The sequence below is a fragment of the Sturnira hondurensis genome, unplaced genomic scaffold (assembly GCF_014824575.4).
Source record: "Sturnira hondurensis isolate 20B ecotype Veracruz unplaced genomic scaffold, ASM1482457v3 Scaffold0000396, whole genome shotgun sequence".
In the NCBI taxonomy this organism is placed as follows: Eukaryota; Metazoa; Chordata; class Mammalia; order Chiroptera; family Phyllostomidae; genus Sturnira; species Sturnira hondurensis.
Genome location: NW_028073027.1, coordinates 181,071 through 202,092, shown reverse-complemented (window position 1 = coordinate 202,092; position 21,022 = coordinate 181,071). Strand labels below are relative to the sequence as shown.

The window sequence follows — 21,022 nt, the reverse complement described above, 5'->3', positions numbered from 1 at the left end:
TTCATGTGTCACATTTCTAGTGGAAACGAGTGCCGCCTTCCAGTAGTCTGGGTTTTCATATTTTATGCTCACACTCAGCTCAGCCCAAGTCTAAGACAAGATCCGTGATGATAAAATGAGCTCCTTTAATCAAGCTTGAGGAGGGGGTATGTGGTAGAGAGGGGGGGAAAGTGAGAAATCCACTTGGGGACAGAGAAGGAGTGGTAATACACAAGGGTGGTGTCTAGAAGAAAGATGCAAAGAGAAATAAGTGTCATTCAGGTACAGATAGGAAAACTGACTGAGGTCAGATGAATCAGAAGCTGAAGCAAGCCACTTGAGGGTACAGAAAAGTCAAGGTCTTACAAAGATTCAGGGCAGATCAAGACAAACAACAAAGGCATCAAGTGAGATGGAAAAATAAAAAGTTGCCTGTAGTATTTGAGCGTTTTGCTGCTGTGTATAATTAATGTCAACAAAACACCAGGAGCAGAGTCCTCATGGGGAGAGTGAGCCAGGCCAGAAAGAGATCTCTACCCGCAAGCACAGCTCCGCCGATGGCCACCTGGGAGCCTGCCATAGGGAGCCTTCCCCAGGGAACAGCAGCAAGTGCTCTCAGAGAGTGGGGACTACTGGGCTGCTGATCCACCTGCCTCCTTGACAGGAAGGAGGCCCCCGGTCTCCACCCCTCTCTCACCTCCTTCCTTTTACTCCAAGCCAAACCTTCAATGAGAGATGGGTAACTCATCCACTAATCTGTCTAAACAAACTTATTAGATTTCTGTGGCTCTGTGACCCAGGCAAAGACTCTGGGGACCCAAGTCTCATGCCTCTTCCTAGCCAACCAGCCCCCTTACCACTCCACCCCATGTTCCTTGCATTCCAGCCACAGCAACTCACACACTGATGAGGGAACATGGGGTTCCATCCATGCTTTTTCAACCCTTTGGAGGATGGCTTGCAGACCTCCAGTGTCATTCAAGTAGGCGAATCATTTTACCTGCCCAACCTGCCACCACTCCACCATAAATTTACCCCTCTCCAAAAGGCTGGACATCTAAGTCACCTCCAGCGTAGTCATCCTACACACACTTCAGGGCTCCCCTTATGGTCAAAAAGTAAAATTTTGACTTAAAAGCAACTCATGCCCTGGCCAGTATGGCTCAGGTGGAGCATTGTATTATAACTGGAAGGTTGCAGGTTCTATTCTCGATCAGGGCACATACCTAGGTTGCAGGTTCAATCCCCATTCTGGGCGCATAAAATCCCTGGTCCTGACATGTATGGGAGGCAACCAATCAATGCTTCTCTCTCACATCGACGTTTCTCTCTCTGCCTTCTTTTCTCTCTAAAAGCAACAAAAAAATNTCCTACACACACTTCAGGGCTCCCCTTATGGTCAAAAAGTAAAATTTTGACTTAAAAGCAAGTCATGCCCTGGCCAGTATGGCTCAGGTGGAGCATTGTATTATAACTGGAAGGTTGCAGGTTCTATTCTCGATCGGGGCACATACCTAGGTTGCAGGTTCAATCCCCATTCTGGGCGCATAAAATCCCTGGTCCTGACATGTATGGGAGGCAACCAATCAATGCTTCTCTCTCACATCGACGTTTCTCTCTCTGCCTTCTTTTCTCTCTAAAAGCAACAAAAAAATGTCTCACGTGGAGATTTTTTAAAAAAAGAAGGAGCAACTCACCCATAAATAAGGGAGCTGGACCAATCAGACACTTTCAAAATTGCAACTATGAAAAAATACTACAGCAAGCTTGCAATGGACCCTAAAGCTTAAAGGAAGTGTAGTAGGGGTCCTATGAGAAGCAAATGTCATGCACAAGATCAAATGATGGGGCTGTGGGGACCTGCAGGAAGAGAGGAAGTTGTTATACAAAGAGAACAGGGGAGAGGCCTGGAATGAGGCAGACAGGAAACCATGCGGCCCAAGAAACCAGATGCTGGGTGACTTTCTAGTAGCTGCAAGGCTCATCTCTACTTCCTACTTTTAATTTTCATAAGCATTCCCTGAATCTCTTCAATAAACCTCTGAACAACTTGGTTTAGTCCAGCTCTGGGGTTCCAGCTGGGGGACTCGCGCCCATGAGCCAGTGCCTGGCTTTGTGGGTTTTGCCCATCCATTGTGGCAGCTCAAAAGCCTTTTTTCATAAACCTTCCTTCCAAAGGTTGTGCATGGGTTTTTGATAGATAAGGCAACTGGAAGTGATACTCCTGGACTACAGGTGTAATTTTGCAGAAATATGAGAAATAATAACAGAGCTGTAGAGACTATAGATTCTTCTATTACAAGATTTTTTTCTATTAAGTGGCTGATACCAACTCTTCCTATCACCCTATCAGCATTATGCATTCGGATGATCACAGATCCCCTTGTATCCCCCTATCCCTGAACCACCTATATATTCTTGGCTTCTTTGCAGTTTTAATACAGCATCTATTTAATGAATGACCCCACTGTAACCTGCATGTCTTCTGCTCCCTAACCTCCCTCCAGTACTGTAAGGGGCACTGGCACGACATCTAGAAAGATTTGGTTTCACTATTTTCCCAAGGTCTTACCAGTCAAGTAAGTAAAACTTACCTCCTTTCTCATGCTCAGGGCCTGTCCTCTGCTTGATCTCCACTGCCCTCACTCATGCCTGCACTGTCTCCCACCTTACAGCCCCTGACAGCTCCTCGGCTAATCCCCGTTCTCCTCCACCTTCAGAAGCACCAGAAGATAATTCTAAGGAGGAAGAGAGCTGATAAGTGAGAGGTTCCCTTGGCCTCGTTAACTCCCTTGGAGATTCCAGCAGGTGTTCCTTCCAATGTACACTGTGTGAGGCACTGACCACAGACCAGGCAAGGATTTACAAAGACCTCCAAGACCCAAAGAAGTTCATAAAATGAGCCAACAACATACACCCTAATGGCTTCATGGGCAGCATCCCGACATGAAACTCCTCCAAGCAAGCTATTACTGAAGGACTCAGTTTTGAGTCAGAGAAGGGGTTAGCCTGTTGCAGGGGTAGGGCTCTGGCCCCAGGTCCCAGGCCTAAATGAGTGATCACACAAGGCACACAGGAGCCTTGGAGTAAAAGATAAACTGTGAACCTGGTGCATTATTCTACATTACCTGGGAGGTGAGAAATTGCTGACTATGTTTGGATGTGCAGGCTAAATTAGCTAAGAGCCTTTATCATTTCCTGTGCCTAAACCATTCCAGAATCTGGGTCTCTATAAATTTGCTGTGCTCTGCGGTCAGATCAGAAGACACTATACCCAAAATACTCTAAGAACTTCTGCTAAAATCAGGAAACTTCCTAGATCATTTCTGCTCTCCCCTCCCCTCCCAAAGCTCTTTCTCTATCTGGATGGTTCATCTCTGGGGCCCAGAACAACTTTATTGGGTTCCTGTCCTAGACCCAAGGTTAACCACTGTGTTCCTTTATACTTTTATAATTTTTTGTCAATTCCTATGTGCCAGGCACTCTATGGACTAAATCATTCAGTTGTTCCTCACACAGTCCTATGAGGCAAAAAGAGTTTTCTTTATTTTCAGAGGAGAAAAGAGGGCTTAAGCTAGGAACCCAGGCAAAGAACCAGTAGGGGACGAAGCCAGAACCCCACACCCTAGCCTCTCTTCCCACCAATGTCAGGATAAAGCAAACCAAGCTCTTTCAATAAAGGAGGTGAAATCAAAGGTGAATTGAACACTGAATACACGGGTTCTGACAAAAAGAGAAATGGTGTAAGAATTTGTTTTCAGAGGCCCAGAAAGGGGAACTGCTCCTGCCACTGCCCTGTGCAGAATCCCCAAGGAAGGTACTGCAGCTGGTCCTTTGTGTTGTCACCGTGTTTTGTACAGCACACAATGGCTCGGTTTTCATCGTGCCAATCTGAGGGGCCGATTTGGACACATGGAGACAGCAGCCTTTTTTTTTTAGTCAGAGCAGTTCACGTACATGCTTTCAGTTCCTGCCCAACCACTTAGGCCCCTGGTTTCTGTTGCCCAAATGGATCTAAATATCATGCTATATGGCTCTTGTTTTTCAATGTTAAATATTATTCATTAACTTCCTACACCAGAAAATGAGGATTTAGCTCTTTGACTACCATCCCACACACCTCTTCTACTTCCCACATCCTCTTACTATAGTTACACCATTTTTTAGGTCAGCACTAGAAATTACATTATTATGACCAGATACGTTATTGTTCACAGCTCGGCCATGTGATATGTTAAGGTTAATTCCTGCCTTGTACACTCGTTAGTTGTCAGTGCCTATTACTAATTCAGCACTCAACTTTCCAACAGTTCTTTTTTTGGTTGTCATTAGTCTCTTCATTCTAGAACCTTCCATCCTCCTACTCAAACCCGAGCTACTTTTGACTTCCAATTAAAGGGAGTATCCATTTCTTCTGTCTTAATTTACTCCCTAACATTGAAGGAGCATATCTACAGTAGCTTCCCCAGCAAGGGTGCTATGGGAGGTAAAATAGTTGAGACTCCTCATGTCTGAAAATGCCAATATTCCATCCTCTCATTTGATTAATAATTCTTGTCTGGATACAAATTCTCAGTTAAAAATAATTTCCTTTCAGAACTTTAAAGCTATGGCTTGTCATGAGCATATGTTCGCGATATAGTCCTTCCTATAAGTCAGCCAGGCAACTGCTGGGCTAGCTGCCTGCTGAGCAGCCCGGCACCAAGGAATAGACAAGAGTCACACACAGTAACTATGCTATTCTCTCGGCTTTTATTGAATGTAGGTTCACTCAAAGTAGATCACCATACATTAATATCCTGTTCATACTCTAACAATCTAGGAGAAATATAAAACACACACACAGAGATATCAAGAGAAAATAATGAACCCAAGTCCCAGAGTCTCAGTCTGCAGGTCTGGGAGACAGCACGGTGGGCAAGGGAGTTGCCAGCATCTTGCAAGGGAAGCTCTCTGCAGCCAGGTGGGCAGCAGGGGAGACAAAGTCCTCGGTCCAGCAGGGCAGAGCCTCCAGCGACCAAGGGCGATCAGTGTGGCATGGAGCAGGACTTTGGTGTGTGGAGCTCTGTGGTCTCAGGAGTGGTCTGGAGCCTGCCTCAGTGATACCTCGAAAGTGGTGTCAGACATGGCTATTCTGGTCACATGTGCAGATACTTTAGGAGTGTCTCCTTGCCAGATGTGTCTGCTCTGACTTGGGTAGCTTCCATCTTGAACAGAAGAGTCATGGCTGACTGACAGCCATGTTGGTTGGTATGAGTGACTCCACTTTGTTTTATATACTTTATGCCATTTTAATCAGACCAATCCCATCCTGTTGGTCTTGCTCTCCACCGGGCTCCAGTGTCCTCTAGCTCCTAATGTTAGTGTAGAATCAGATTTCTCTTCTTCTGTGTAATTGTTTGCAGTTTGCTTTTTTCCTCTGTCTCTAAGTTTTTCTCAGTTTTTTTCACAATGATAGGCTTTGGTGTGTGTCTTTTTTCATTCATAGCCCTGGGCACTCAAGTTAGTTTTCAGTCTAAAAGCCTGTGTTGTTTAGTTCTCAGAACTTTTCTTGTGCTACTTCTCAGGATTCTTACCCTCTAGTGTCCTATTTCCTTTTTATGTAAGCTCTGCTACTCAGATGTTCAACTTTTTAGAATGATTCTTTCTTATTTTTCATTTCCTTGTCTTTTTGGTCTGACTTTTGGCACGTTTTCTTCAACTTTATATTCCAAATTCTTCATTGATTCATTTATTTCTGCTATGATACTTTTAATTTCCAAGCTTTCTCAAATATCTGGTGACCCTCAGTGGTCTCTTTTTTATTTAAAAGTGACACACTAGAAAGCTGACCAGAAGCTCTGTGTGTGGGCAGGACTGCTGGGCTGGTGGGCTTTACAAGAAAGGGATTGAGAATAATCTGTCCATTTTAGTTAAAAACCCTAAATAGCAATATCTATAGGCCTTTTCTCCTGGACTATTCGACTTACAGAGAGACTCCTGTCATCTCATAACTAGGGAGTATAACCCTAGCTTGCCAGTACAATGGGAACCAACAAAAAATAAGGTTGGGGAGTAGAGACCTCATTGTTCAGTACATATAGACTTTTATTCACACCCTCTGCTTCACATATGCCCATCACAGCCTGGCCTTCCGTGCCTAAGCTCAGTCAGGTCTCGTAGTGAGTTTATTCCTAGAAAGATTGATCCTTCAAAGGAATTTTACTTACCAGAGGAGACAAATAAAACTCTTTACGTGCATAGTTTTGAATGTTAAACATTTAGATGTTTTGACACAGGTTCATAATTATACTTATCAGGAATCTATGGGATCTGATAAGCACTGGGACTCCCAATTCTTCATGCTGAAGAAAAGCAATATGCTGACTAAGTCATGTGATACATGGCATCTGCAGCAGGACTGGGCAGCTCTCCGCAATTATATGAAATAATGTTTCTGCCACACTTAAATAAATATTTAAACTAAGTAGGTTAAAGATTTATAAATAGACTCACATCAGTCCGGATCAAGCTTTGCCACCAAATGGGCTAAAAGTAAAACTTGGTTTTCACAGACTTTTATATTTGGAAATTGTAGACAAGGGATTGTGTACGCGTTTCCTAAGTGCCTCCTGCATCTCCCATCACGTTAGGGGCATTTTCACAGGGACTTTGTCACTCTGGGAGCTGCTTGAGAAAAAAGCAGCCGTTCAATCTTGGACTTGTCATCACTGAGATCTCTATTAGACACCTAAGGAAACTTGTTGAGTAGATGAGTGAGCGTTTGAGTGTGATGTTCAGAGAGAGGTCTGGGATGGAGCTACACATTGAGGGATGTCTGCATGTGGATGGCAGAGGATCACCAGGGAGTGAGGAGATAGGGAAGAGGCCAAGTCCAAGGGCTGCTCCCCGGGGAGCTCCAAAATGAACCAGTGAAGATCAGCCAACAAAAGAAACTGAGAAGCAAAAGCCAGTGAGAGACGAGAACCAAAGAGAGTGGTATTCCAGAAGCCAAGAGAAGATATTTTTTGAAGGGGAGATTGAACAATCAATTACATAAAATGATGCTGATAAATGAAGATTGGGACTGAGATTTGACCATTGGATAAGGCAATATGGAGGTCCCTGGTGAACCCAACAGGTATAGTTCTTGTGGCATGATGAATGCAAACAGTGATTAGACTGGGTTTAGACGATGAGAGAAGAGGAACTGCAGGGAGCAAGCATGGATGACCCAAGGAGCAGAGAAATGAGGCAGTAGCTGGAGGGGTAGATGAGGTCGGGGAAAATAGGCCTGTGCACATGTGTGTGGAGGGGAGGAATGACAGTCAACAGCCATAGATGGAGAGGGAGGAAGAGAGCAGGTATGGGGGGGGGGGTTGTTGGGGGGTAGAGAGAGAAATAGTTGAGCAGAGAAACATTGGAAAGAAGAGAGTATTAATGAAGTCATGTCCTTAGTTAAGGGAACAGGATGCAGTACAAGTGGAGGGGATGGTCTTAAATAAGAGCAGAAACCATTCGTCATCCAGACTAACAAGCAGACAGTAGAATACTGGGCATTGATTTAGTAGTGGAAAAGTATTCTTCTGCCATTATTTTCTCACGTGAGAGGGTAACATAGTTCTCAGCTGAGATTAAGGATAGAGAAGAGGCATTAAAGGATTGAAGAGAGAGAGAAAGGTGTGAAACAGTCACCTGGATTACAGCGAATGGCAGTGCTTCATGACCAAGGCTGCCCATTGGAAAAACTGAGGAGCTTCGAAGAAAGATACTGATGCCCAGACCCATCCCACGAAGGCTCTGATTTCATTAATTTGGGGTGGAATTGAGGCAGCAGTACTTTACAATCTCCCCCAGGTAATGCTAATAGAAACCAGAGTCGAGACCCACTAGAAATAAAGCAAGATGATCTGATAACAACAAAGTCCACCCAAGGGCCATAGCCGTGAACTCAAGGGGGTCTAGACCAGATGATGGTGTGCTTTTCTACAGTCACATTCAGCTGTGTGAAGCAAGCCTGGTGTACAGCAAGAGAAATGTATTTAACTAGGGCTCAATGAAATATCTTTAAAGCATACATCTTGCCTGGACATGATAACAGCTCAATAAACAAAACTGGCTGTGTTTATATCACCAGCTTAGTGACATATACCATCCTGGTAGCAAATCCAGTTTCGTTTTTATCTCATCCAAACCATTCACCCAATTTCTGTATATTATAGGATTTTGAAGTCATTTGTTGATAACCAAAATTACACATGTATATCCTCAAATACCAAGGAGTCTCCTCTGCGGGGGATGGTGTGTGTTTGACATTGAGCATTGCACATGGGATCACTGCATTCATAGGTCACCCCTCCTACCCACCCTCCCTGTGTCCCAATTTGCTAACAGTTTTGTTTCAAAGTTTTGTGATGCTCCCCCCACAATCCACACCACTAGAAGCCTACATTTTAGGGGTCCCACATTTATAATTTTTGTCTGATAACCTGTTCTACTCCCTCTGGGAAGGTCCAGCCTTGACCCGAGCCCTGAGCCTGGAGAGAGCTCTGTGCTGATAAGTGCCATCTTAACACCCTCTCTTCAAGTCAAGCCTGGCTGGGTCCCAGTCCACCCAACTGAGGGAGAACGGCTGCAGACTCTGCCCTGAGCCAAATGGTGTGGGCTCCAATGCAGGCAGAGGGTACAAGTCCTGTGGGCTCACCTGCTGGGGGAGCCCTACTGTCAGCTGCTGCCTCTCCCACAATGTGTGGATCTAATGCCAAATCCCTGTGTGAACCTCCTTCTGTCTGGCCCTGCTGTTCTCCCTGCCCCCACCCTACCTGTTTTCAAACCCCTCCTCCGGGGGGTCTCACCTCCTCCGACCCCACCCTGCCCCTTCCTCCCACAGCAATGTGTGCAGCTCCCGTGCACCTGCATCCTGATTATACATACTCATCTCTCCTAAATGGAGGCCCCTCCGGGATGAGGCTGGACCCGTAGGGCTTCATATTCACTGTGTCTAGAAGAGTTTCTGGCTCATTAGGTGACCAGTAACTGAAAATAACTATTGAAAAGTGCTGTGACATTAAACATTACTACCATTTAGCCCTGGCTGCTGTTGCTCAGTGGATTGAGTGTTGGCCTGTGAACCAAAGGGTCATTGGTTCAATTCCCAGTCAGGGTACATGCCTGGGTTGCCAGCCAGGTCCCCAGTAGGGGGCGTGTGAGAAGCAACCACACATTGATGTTTCTCTCCCTCTCTTACCCTCCCTCTAAACATGAATAAATAAAATCTTCTTTAAATTTCTACCATTTATTGATCACTAACCATGCAGCAGCACTAAGCTAAGCACAAGAGAGCACTCAGACAATGCTGTGCAGTAGGAATGATCCATGCAGAACACAGACTGAGAGTCAGAGAACTTCCCAAGTTCACATAGCTGACAAGGGCCACCACTAGAATTAAACTCAAGTCTACTGGCTGCAAAGTATGTGGGGAGTTTCCCAATATGAGCAAGGCTTTCTCAAAAAGGTGACTCTGTAAACGGTACAGAAAAGGCAGTGAGTTGTCCCCCAGCCCTCCCAGTGGGAGTCACCTGAACTGTCTGGGACACAAAGGTAGCACTCTCCCAGTGCAGAAGCATTTCCCTGGGGGGTACCTTTCTCCCATCTCCTCCTCACTCATTCTTTCTTCTCCAAATTTACAGGCCAGAATAAGATGTTTATTGTGTAGAGCAAAAAAGGAACCAGCACAAGCCCTCTAGCAGGAAGCATCTTCTGGGGATTTCATACTAATGCTGTCATGAACCACCCCCAGCCCAGGCCCTGGGCCAACATCCTCCCAACACTGCTCAATTGACAAAGGCAATCACTGCAGTCTGCTCAGATATGTGATGATTCAACCTAACTGCCTTCCGAAGAGCTCCCTCACTGTCTTCCTCTCATACTAGGGAAATACTCCATGACCCTGGCTTCCAACAGGATAAGAAAAACGAGAGCAATATCCCAAAACTGACTCCCCACCAGATCAGCCCAGAGAACATTCCCTAATGCATGTCTCTCACTCAAGGCCAGAAGTAACAGGCAGAAAAAAAGACTGCCTGGTGGGAGGACCCACCAGAGCCCCAGGTGTTCCCCACCATGGGCTCCTGCAGCCCCACCTTACCTAGGGAGCACCAGCTCATCCTCACCGGCGGCTGAGTGCGTCTTGGTCTTAGTGGGTAGACAGTGTGCATTGGGAGAGCTGAGCTCACTCCACAAGGCCTCTTCTAAGGGCTGTGCACTGTGCTGGGTCCAGGGCTGTGCAGAGAATCCAGTCAGCATCCTGATGTTCAATTCAGGAGGCCATTGTCTCTCATAGCTACCTTCATATAATAGTGAGTATAGTACAAGAGAACTATGTCTTCTCTTTCCTTTGGATTTCACAGCATTAAGAGGCTTATCCTGAGCTGGAATGAGCAAAAAGGCCAGTGTGGAGCATAGTAAAGAGACCAGGAAGATGAGGAAGGAACTGATCACTAGAGAAGTAAGAAGTCAGATTCAAAAACCAGCCCCTCGCCACCCTGACCGCCCCAACACACCACATATGCACAGGGCTTTTGGACTCTCAGCAGCATGGGGGGCCCCATCCCAGACCCTAAAATAAGCCTGATCCTTCCTGAAGAAATGTAAGTTGCCTCAGGCCACACCAGCCCAGGGCTGAGGTCTGGCTGCAGGCCCACCCTGATATGTTGCATCAGAGCCCAATTTCTTTGAGGCCAGGGCCTGCCTTGTCCTCAGCAGCACTCCTGGAGAAAAAAACACTGCTCCAGAGTCCCCTGACAACTTTGTCCCTCCCAGCCCTTTTCTAGACCATGAGCCTCTCTGCCAGACACACATAGCCCATGCCTGCTCGCCTGACAGCTCTGGCATTCCTCCCTGTAGGCTGTCAGGTCTGGAACACCCTCCTCTGCCCTGTGTGACTCCCAAGTGTTGACAGCCATCCCAACTCAACTCTCTGACCCAGACTTTCCCAGCAACCAGGAAGACAGGCAGATTGCTGGCCTCCCTCCCCCCTGCACCCTTCCCCAGCGGCCCCCAGCTGGTTATCTGAGTCAGGAGACCAGTTGACCAAGGCATTCATTGCAAGCCTGCAGGGACTGTGTCCGTGACTGTGGAAGTTTTTATAGACACCTGTGGGCACTTTTTAACAGAAGTCTGTAAGTTCACAGAAGAGCAAGGAGTGTGCCATCAATAACAAACCCTGTGTTGCTCTTTTACACTTTCTCAACTTTTCACATCTATGATCTAATTTATACATAAAAACAAATCTGGGGTTAGACAGCCCCACTATTATTATCCTCTTTTATGGATAAGGAAATTAGGGTTTGGATTAAGTAGCTTGGGGTTACACAGCTGCTGGATAGCAAAGTCTGAATCAAATTTAATTTTTATATTTACCTAAAGGTTTACCTATAAAATTTTCATGTAAAATATATTTATATTTCATAGGTCTACTATGTGTAAATATATAAAATGTATTTACCTATAAAATATTAACCTATAAAAATATTCATGACATTTATTTCTATTTTTATACTTCATGTTCACAAAGTCAGCTAATTCAGATCTCCTGTCTGCTACCAGTCATAGCACTGAAGAACCATGGGCTTGGGAGTGAGTGCAGACAGCTCAGGGGCTCAAATCACAATCTCACTACTGCGCAACTTTGGGCAGAAAGAGCTCTCTCTTAACTTCAGTTTCCTCATCTGTGCCACAGGGCTAATCATACCCATTCTGTTAGCTGTTGGGAGGCCTAGAGATATCTCTGTGTTGTACTTGGTACCTGCGGGCACTTATTGAACAGTTGCTATCCTTTCATTCACTTTTCGCTCTCCAACCACAACAGATTGCTCTGTTACCCAAAGAGCCTGCCCGCTTTCACACCTCCAGGCTTCGGGTGCTGACTGAACGCCCTCTCTTCATTCTCAACTTATCAGAACTCTCCTCAAACCAGTGCAAATCTCTCTCTTCGTGACACCGTCCCCATTGTCCTCCAGGCCCAACACCCAATTGTTGTCTGACTTATAAAGTGTTTTGTTTTGCCTACAGTTTGGCTTTCATGCAATTGACTTGCCAACTTCCCCATGAAAAGACACTGTCTTGTTCCATGACCCTCTCCATGCCCTGAGTATCAGAATTTAACAGTGCCTTTTAGAATAGCCTTGGTGATTTTATTCAAATAAGACCAGCCTATTATTTTTAATCAATCAACACTAGATTATACAGAGCTAAATGTCACCTGAGATCCCTCCAACCACACACACACAAAAAAATAGATTAATATCATTCTTCACGTGTTTCTACATTTTCACATGAATAGAAGTGTGAAGACAGAAGAACGGGTGAAAGATTTAACTATAGGTTGGAAAACACTATGAGGCAGGGGGAAGAAAAAGCATTCTGCAAGAGTATTACCCTTGATAGACTAATGGAGAAGAATCAAGCACCTGGACCAGCAAACAAAACCTTTGCTTTATAAAAGAGCTATTTTTTATTTTTAAACTTTATTTTATTTTTCTTCTACAGAAAAAAAAATAATGGAAAAGGTGAACTTTTAACACATTTCTCCACAAAAAGGATCTTTAAAGATCTGTCCAAGTTTATAGATACATATATCTGAAAGGCTGGAGCCCTGACGTTAACACCCTGCGTAGTCAGGGTGAGGCAGGAAAGTGAGCCAGGCCTCCCACTCCCAACCAGGGCTCATTTCTCCTACATTCTGTTTACTTTGTCATGTTCTATTTCTTAAGCTTACTGTCCACCCTTGTTTATCAGCTTAGCTCTATTTGAATGGATAAAGGGCTCAGCAAATGACCTTTAGCTAAGCCTTCCTAAGTTTACTTTTGATTAACCTTTTTTACCATCAAGTAGGTTTTCCCAAGATGGGCTCACATAAGCTATATTCCCTGAGTTCTTGCATGGATGAGAATGCCTGCCTGCCTCAGCCTTGCAGAGTGGTTTAATTAAGAGCAAAATCTTCAGTTACACCATCTTTCCCTCCAGATTCCACGTATCTCTTCTCTGTATTCTCCAGTTTTTCTTCTGCTGCAGATCAAGTCTGAGGGCAACATGACTTTTTCCTTGTGACAGAAATGAATTGCTCCCAGTATCCAGTTCCTAATTTCTCTTTCAGGAATGGAAAACCCCTGAATTTTAAGAGTGCACATGGCCACCCACATGGAGACATTTTCCCAGCCTCCTTTGCAGCCAAGTGGTTCCATGTAACTACGCAATTGGAGCAAGGGAAGTGGCACGTGTTTCCACAGATGCCCACTCACCTTTCTGAGATCATCTTTGCATGATTTTCTCTGATGAATTTTTTTTTCTCAGCATATATTATAATCTTCTTCAAGCCTTCCCTCTCTGTTAGTAATTTGGTTTTCAGTGGACTCTACTTTTTTCCTTCATTAACTTTTTCACTAATGAAGTTGTTTGTAGCCTCAACTTTGTTCCTTAGCTCTGTGATGGCCCTCTTTATTTCTTTCTGTAGTTTCATCTTATTGTTGTTCTCTCAATTAATTGGTTTTTTAGTAAATGAGTGCATGAATACCTCTATTGTCTCTCCTACCCAAGAGCCAACTCTAATGCAGAAATTATCCTGGGGACGAGGAGAACGGGCCAGAGGTATCTCATTTATCACTGGGTGAGGACAGAATAATTTTACTCATTTGTCAGGCCTTTTATCTTCCTCATCCTACTCACCCTTAAAGGGTTGACAGCTCATGGTCTACCTGCTCAGACTCTTCCAACCCACGCTGATTACTTCCACTCCAGTCCCTAAAGGGCTGCCTGGGTTACTAAATGAACCTGGAACTTTTGAGAAAGAGGATGAAACTCCCCCCTGTTCCTTGTCACACATAGCTGGGCACATAAAGGTTTTTGTTTGTTTGCTTAAGATTTCTGGACTCCTGGTTTTCTGAATGAAAGGGAGTGTAAAAACTAGAAACAAGGCCCTGGCTGGTGTGGCTCAGTGGATTGAGTGTGGGCCTGTGAACCAAGGGGTCACCAGTTCAATTCCCAGTCAGGGGCAGGTGCCTGGGTTTCAGGCAGGGTTCCCAGCATGGGATACACAGGGGGCAGCCACACTCTGATGTTCTTCTCTCTCTATTTCTCCTTCCCTTCCCTCCTAAAAATAAATAAAATCTTTTCTTCAAAAAGCTAGAAACAAGATTAAAAAGAGGCTTCAACTCCAGGCCTACTCCTCCTGATTTAACTATAGGTTGGAAAACACTATGAGGCAGGTGGAAGAAAAAGCATTCAGCAAGAGTATTACCCTTGATAGATTAGTGGAGAAGAAACAAACACCTGGACCAGCAAAAAACCCTTCCCCACCTGCCTCTGCAGGCACTGCTGGGGGCACTGAGCAAGCCTACATTCAAGTCCAAGTGCCTCTACTCAATTGCCATCCAACTTTGAACAAATCACCAAACCTCCCTCAGCCTTTGTTTCTTCATCTATTAAATGGAGACAATAATAGTATAGGCCACATACAAAGGTTATGAAAAATATGAGGTGTGCATATAATGATTCCAGCCTCATCCCTCACAGCTTCCTGCCTTGTGTGTTCCTCTCCAGGAACATCAACCTACTAGGAGTCCCCCACATACACAATAAGCCTCTTCACCCCACACCTTTGCTCCTGAAGCCCTCCTCCTTCAAATGTCCCTTTCTCAGAGGCTAACCGCCACTGCCCTCTAAGTTCCAGCTTAGGCATCACCTCCTCCAGGAAGCTTTCCCAAATCAATGTACCTTTTCAACCTCTGTGTGTACCCAAATCATAATGTTTATCACACTATATTATAATTAATATCTGCCTGTCCACCTTCCTCTTGAAGGGACAGAACTGTGGGAATATTTTGGGTCTATATTCTAAAAATGGGCATGGTGCATGGGCTACAGCAAGCACTCAGTGTTTGTTGAATAAGTAAAAAGAGCAAGGACTCTGAGAAGAGAGGAAGAGGGTGATAGAAGAAGTTAGTCCGCCACTAAGTTCCGAGGCCCTGCTAGACACATTGAATACATGTACGGGTATACACAATGCATGTTCCCAATGCCTACCATGCAGTAGGAACTCAATAAATATTTGATGAATGAATATTAAATAAACTTTATGAAAGAAGAAATTGTTTAAGAACCTAGAAGCACAGCTGCAGATAAGCCTTTAACAATTGAGTGCCATTTACAATTGAGGCTAAAAGTATTTGAGGTCACTGACCAGTGTTACCAATCTGTGGCCATGCTCACTACCAATATTTATTTTCCAGTCAGAACCAAATAATGAGTACAAGTGGATACCAGAGCTTTAAAGAGCAAGCAAAAAAAAAAGGAAAGACGGGAAGGAGGGAGGGAAGGAGGGAGGAAGAAGAAGGAAGGAAGGAAGGAAGGAAGGAAGGAAGGAAGGAAGGAAGGAAGGAAGGAAGGAAACCAGACTCAATGCAAACAACTCTGACCAAAAAAGGAAATGAGCAAATGTAAGCTGGATCCAAATGTCATGCTATTCGTGTGACTGCCCCTTGAGTTCTTTCCAATCATATGCTCTCAGGAGTAGAAAACTTCTGTAGTCCCTGTAAGGAGAAAGTCAGGCAAGTCCCCAGTGAAACACAAGGACAAAGCCTTCTCACACCTGAAGGGCTGGGTATGTCAGCAATGAGAAAACCTGTAACGACGCAGGAAAGAGTTATACCCAATACCAGCTTCACTGCTTAGCAATAGTGAATCTTAGGGTGAGTCTCTACCACTCTCTAAAGCTTAGTTTTTTCAACTGTAAAGTGGAGCTCATGATATAAGGACGCCAAATGTCACTGTGGGGACTGGATGAGAGAACGCATACAGTGCCTCCTTAGGCCCAGGTGCACAGCAAAAGCCAGAGGATGTTCAGAGGATGTTTTGCTCACCGAGACTTGGCTAGGACTTAAGTCCAAGAGTCTTTTCCTCATCCTCAGGAAAGAAAGAGACGAGCACTCAACATGGTGGGTGCTGTCAACTCCAGCTCAGAGACTCTTCCAGAGGTTGCCAAGGGGAGAGTGTTCCTAAAATTAACAATGAATGACGTCTCAGCACTGTGCTAGCAATACCAAGAGATGGATGTAAATTTAGAAAGACTGTAATGAAAAAAAAATTACAATCATCCTCCTGGGACATGTAGTTCTTTTCTGGTTGCCAGATTTCCTGGTCATCTAAAGTGTATGTGATATATTTATTCCTGTGGAAATAATTGATGAATATAGAGTTAAGCAGAGCTAAAGCCAAGGACAGACAGGAGGAGGATTGCCAGGATCCAGAGGGAAACAATGTTTAAATCTCCTTTAGAGGTTTCCATTTAATTGACCTTTCAGAGCTTATGAAAACTGCTCCAGTTACAATGTGTATAACTTGTCCCACCCACTCAATCTGATTTTGCATCTTTCTGCTCCTTGCCCTATAGTCACAGAGTCATAAACTCTCAAAGTTGGAAGGGGCATTTTAGGCCAACCTCTCTGCAAAGCAGGAATTCTCTGGTGGTAAACACTTTCACTTGCAACTTTTGCTTGTCTGTTTCTGTGACAGGAAGTCCACTGCCTTGTGACATAGCTTGTCCCATGGTTGGGTGGCTCGTTCGGCTAAGTTCTTCCTTATCTGCCATTCCGAGACTGCTCCCCCACGCTGAACTGGTTCTCCCACTGACAGCAGCCACTCAGAGTGACTCTAATTCTTCTTCTACACGAAGAAGGTGCCTACTGTTTTATCTTCTACACGGTAAAAAGTCCCAGATTCCACTTTTACTCCACCTCCAAAACAGTGTCCGAACCCTCGGCTTCTAAGTAGCCCATTTGGGGGTTGCTTCATTTCATTGTGATCTGTATTGGACCCGGGGAAACACAACACTCCAGATGGAATCGAACCACCTGACAGAGCATGGCAGCACTGGCATAGCCCCTCCTCCAGAGCCTGAGATCAAATACTCCTCTTCTGGGCTTCTCTCTCCTCCCTCACTCAAGTTCCAGTCCTCCCATTAGGTCCCCAATGACCCTGGGAACAGACACAAACTTGGAAGTGCCAGAGACAAGTGGGAAGAGGAGGGCGGGATGACACAGCTCAATTTTTTGCCCTGGAAGCTGAGGGCACCCAACCAGGCAGCCTGTCTCCAAAAATAGCCTTCTATCCAAACAGTCAGCCTCTTAGTAACTTCCTGGGAGCCCTTCATTCCAGCTCTCCAGGGTGTGGTCCTCAGTGTCCCTACTCCCATTCTCTTTCCCCCCTTTCCAGAATTCGATGGACTGGCTTCATTTAGGCATGGGCATTGACAACCATTGTTCCATATGTCCAACGTCACTTACAAATATATTTTTTATGGAAATAGATTAATGTCTGTCAACAGAAGACTGATGAAGTAAACACATCTGTAATGTAGAATGTGGTGCAGCTATGCAAAAAACAGGTGTACGCTGATAATGGAAATACCTCTAATAAATATAGTAACGTGAAAAAGGCAAATTTCTAAAGTGGCAGTCATAATGTAAACCACTGATTGAGTTTTTGAAATTTATCTGGGGAAAATGAAGGCAAAGATGGGGGGTGATTTTCCTCCTATTTGCATATTCTAAAACAAACAGATTTCATTTATTATTTGTGTGAAGCAGCTCCCTGACTTATATCTTTCACCCTTTGCCATTTGATGAACTCACAGCTGGAAGGGCCTGGAGAACTGAGGGCTGAGTCCCTGAGGTAGCACGCCCAGGGTGACATGCATCTTACCCAAGGCCACACAACCAGCCAGTGACAGCAGGAGAATGCAAGTCACACTGCGGGCCCTTACATAATGGGAGTCCCAGTGGATTACAGAGAGGGCTTTTATTGAACGACTAAATCAGATCAACTAACATTTTTCTGTTAGTTGAGTCAAAAATTCCTACTCGGGTATAACAGTGAGTCAGAAGAGATCAAAATTCTTCAAAATCAGAGTGGGCAGCCCTGGCTGGTGTGGCTCAGTGGATTGACCATGGGCCTGTGAAGCAAAGGGTCACTGGTTCGATTCCCAGTCAGGGCATGTGCCTGAGTTGCAGGCCAGGTCCCCCAGTAGGAAACACATGAGAGGCAACCACACACTGATGTTTCTCTCCCACTCTTCTTCCTTTCTCCTCTCTCTAAAAATAAATAAATAAAATATTTTTAAAAATCAAAGAAGTTCAGAAGTCACTTGCCAAAAGCCTGCCATTGCTTAAAAGTATACCCCATCGGGCCCTGGCTGGTATAGCTCAGTGGATTGAGCGCAGGCCTGTGAACCAGACAATCGCGGTTCAATTCCCAGTCAGGGCACATGCCTGGGTTGCAGGCCAGTTCCCGGCAGGGGACACACGAGAGGCAGCCATGCACTGATGTTTCTCTCTCTCTCCTTCCTTTCCTCTCTAAAAATAAACAAATAAAATCTTTAAAAAAAAAGTGTACCTCGGGTCTCCTGACTCTAAATGCCCTTTACCCAGTCTCTGGGTAAAACTGGCGCTCTCTGTCTCTCTCTCTCTCACATGCACATGTACACATAACAATGATGGCAGAGACCGGCTCCACGAGAAGCATGACAATATGTCAAATATGCATCACGCAACTCAGTGAAATATTTATGGCTGGGCCGATGTCACACACGCGCTTCAAGTGATCTAGGTGGAATAGGGAGTTATAGATCAGCCATGAGCTTAGATAACTGTCGAAGAGAAATGATTATATACGGGGGTTCATTACACCATTTCGTATGTTTGAAATTTTCTGTAATAAGACTCTTTAAATAATGCAGCACATAGTGATCATTTCTTGCCCAATGTGTCATCTGGTACGGGGTTCCATTTTAACTGATTTTCTGCCTGTTAACATGGTAAGAAAAATATTAGGACCAAAAGTTTCTGCAGTTCATGAAAATCCCAAGTATGATGATAATAGCCATCAGTAAATACGGAGTGCTTCCTGTATACCTGGCACTATACTGGGCTCTTTAGCTAGGATTTTATTTAATTTTTACAATGGCCCAGTGAGGTAAGGAAGTGCGCTTAAGTACCTTGTCCACGTTTACACTGGTAATAATTTATGAAATCCTTAATTACTCATGCTCTTAACTTCTACTGTTCCCACAACATAGAATACTTAAGTATTTTAAGACTTTGTATGTGACTGGGACTAAATCTATGAAGTCTTTTTAAATGATAGTAGCCTTTAAAGTGTATCTTAGTAGTTCCAATTTTAGGATTCTATCCCTTGGAAATTATCTGAAATATGAATAGAGATTTATTCACAAACATGTTAATCTCAGAGTTGGTTGCAATAGGGGAAAAATAAGAAGTGTTTGACTACTCAGTAGTGGCCCCCACCCAGGAAGTCCTCATTTCCAGCTGCTCCATTGGGGGAGCGGGGCTGCCCCTCCTCTCCGTCCACAGCATCCTACACTAGTTCCTTGTTACCCTGATTCCTCCACTGTACTCTGAGCTTTTTAAAAGCCAAGCTCTTCTTCTTTTCCATCTTCAGTTTAGAGTGAGCATTTGAATACGTGAGGAATGCATTAACAAATGACCTTAGAGTTGCTTACTTAGTACCTATAGAAACTGAAATCTGAGTTGTGAAAATAAGTTGTTGGAGGTCACAAGGGCAGGACTAGGACCAAGGCCATATGTGGGGCCCTTCCCCCTCCACCTTAAAGACTTCTTCAAAAATAAAAATGGCTGGTGTTTGCCAAAAAAAACAAACAGTCCAATTAAAAAATGGGCAGAGAACCTGAAGAAACACTTCTTCCAAGAAGACACCCAAATGGCCAACAGGTGTATGCAAAGCTGCTCAACCTCCCTAGCTATTAGGGGTATGCAAATCAAAACTACAATGAGATACCACCTCTTGCACCTGTGCGAATGACCATTAACAAGACAAGCTTTCCGGTGCTGTTAGTCGTGCTGTTAGCACTCTCGTAAACATGGTGAACATTCCCCAAACCCACCAGAATTTCTGTAAGAAGTGCGACAAGCATCAACCCCACAAAGTAACACAGTACAAGACGAGCAAGGATGCTCTGCACACACAGGGGAAGCAGTGTTAGGACGGGAACCAGAGTGGTTGTGGTGGGCAGACTAAGCCAATTTTCCCCAAAAAGACTAAAACTACAAAGAAGATCGTGCTGAGGCTTGAGAGTGTTGAACCCACCTGCAGATCTAAGGGAAGGCTGGCTGTTAGGAGATGCCGGCAACTGAACTGGGAGGAGATACGAAGAGAAAGGGCCAAGTGATCCTGATCTAAGCTTCATTTTTTGTTTTATTATGTGCCCATAAAGTCATGAGGATATGTTAAAAAAGAGAGCGAGAGAGAAGTAATAGCAAGTGTTGGAGAGGTTGGAGAGAAAAGGGAACCCTATCCACTGCTGGTGAGAACGTGAACTGGTACAGCCACTATGGAAAACAGTACGGAATTTCTCCAAAAATCGCGAACAGCTACCATATGACCCAGCAATCTGTGTTCTGGGTATCTACCTGAAAAACTTGAAAACATTTATTCGCGAAGATGCATACACCCCTACATTCATTGCAGCATTATTCACACTGGCCGACACATGAGAACAACCAAAGTGTCCTTCAATAGAGGGCTGGATAAAGAAGATGCGGTGCATATACAAAACAGAATACTACTCAGCCATAAGAAAAGATGAAATACTACCATTTGACACAGTATGGATGGACCTTGAGAATATCATGCTAAGTGAAATAAGTCAGACAGAAAAAGTTAAGAACCACATGACTTCACTCATATGCAAGATATAAAACTGAAAGCAACAAATGAGTAAACAGGAAAAAGAAACAAACAAAAGAACCCTCATAGACACAGACGACAGTAGTGGATTAGCAGAAGAAAGGGAGTAGAGGGACAGTACAGAGTAAAGGGGGTCAAGTACATGGAGACAGAAGATGATCTGACTTTGGGTGGTGGGCGCACACGCAACACACTGATCATGAACCATGGAAATGTACACTTAAAACCTACACGATCTTATTAACCAATGTCACCCCAATAAGTTTAATTTTTTTAAATGGCTGAT

At 44.5% G+C, this 21,022-nt stretch overlaps 1 protein-coding gene and 1 pseudogene across 6 annotated transcripts in view; one reads left to right on the top strand and one right to left on the bottom strand.

Moving 5' to 3' along the window:
• The window catches only part of ST6GAL1 (ST6 beta-galactoside alpha-2,6-sialyltransferase 1), a 131,797-nt gene that overhangs the window by 106,465 nt on the left and 4,310 nt on the right, over positions 1-21,022 (bottom strand). For 5 of the 6 annotated variants that reach the window (XM_037036365.1, XM_037036536.1, XM_037036301.1 and 2 more), the window contains exon 2: positions 1,494-1,615. The gene's annotated coding sequence lies outside the window, so the exon portion shown is untranslated. Of the gene's footprint in view, positions 1-1,205; positions 1,307-1,493; positions 1,616-21,022 lie in introns of those variants that run through there. The other variant, XM_037036450.1, reaches the window with a different exon arrangement.
• On the top strand, positions 19,893-20,280 carry LOC118980297 (60S ribosomal protein L36a-like; annotated as a pseudogene).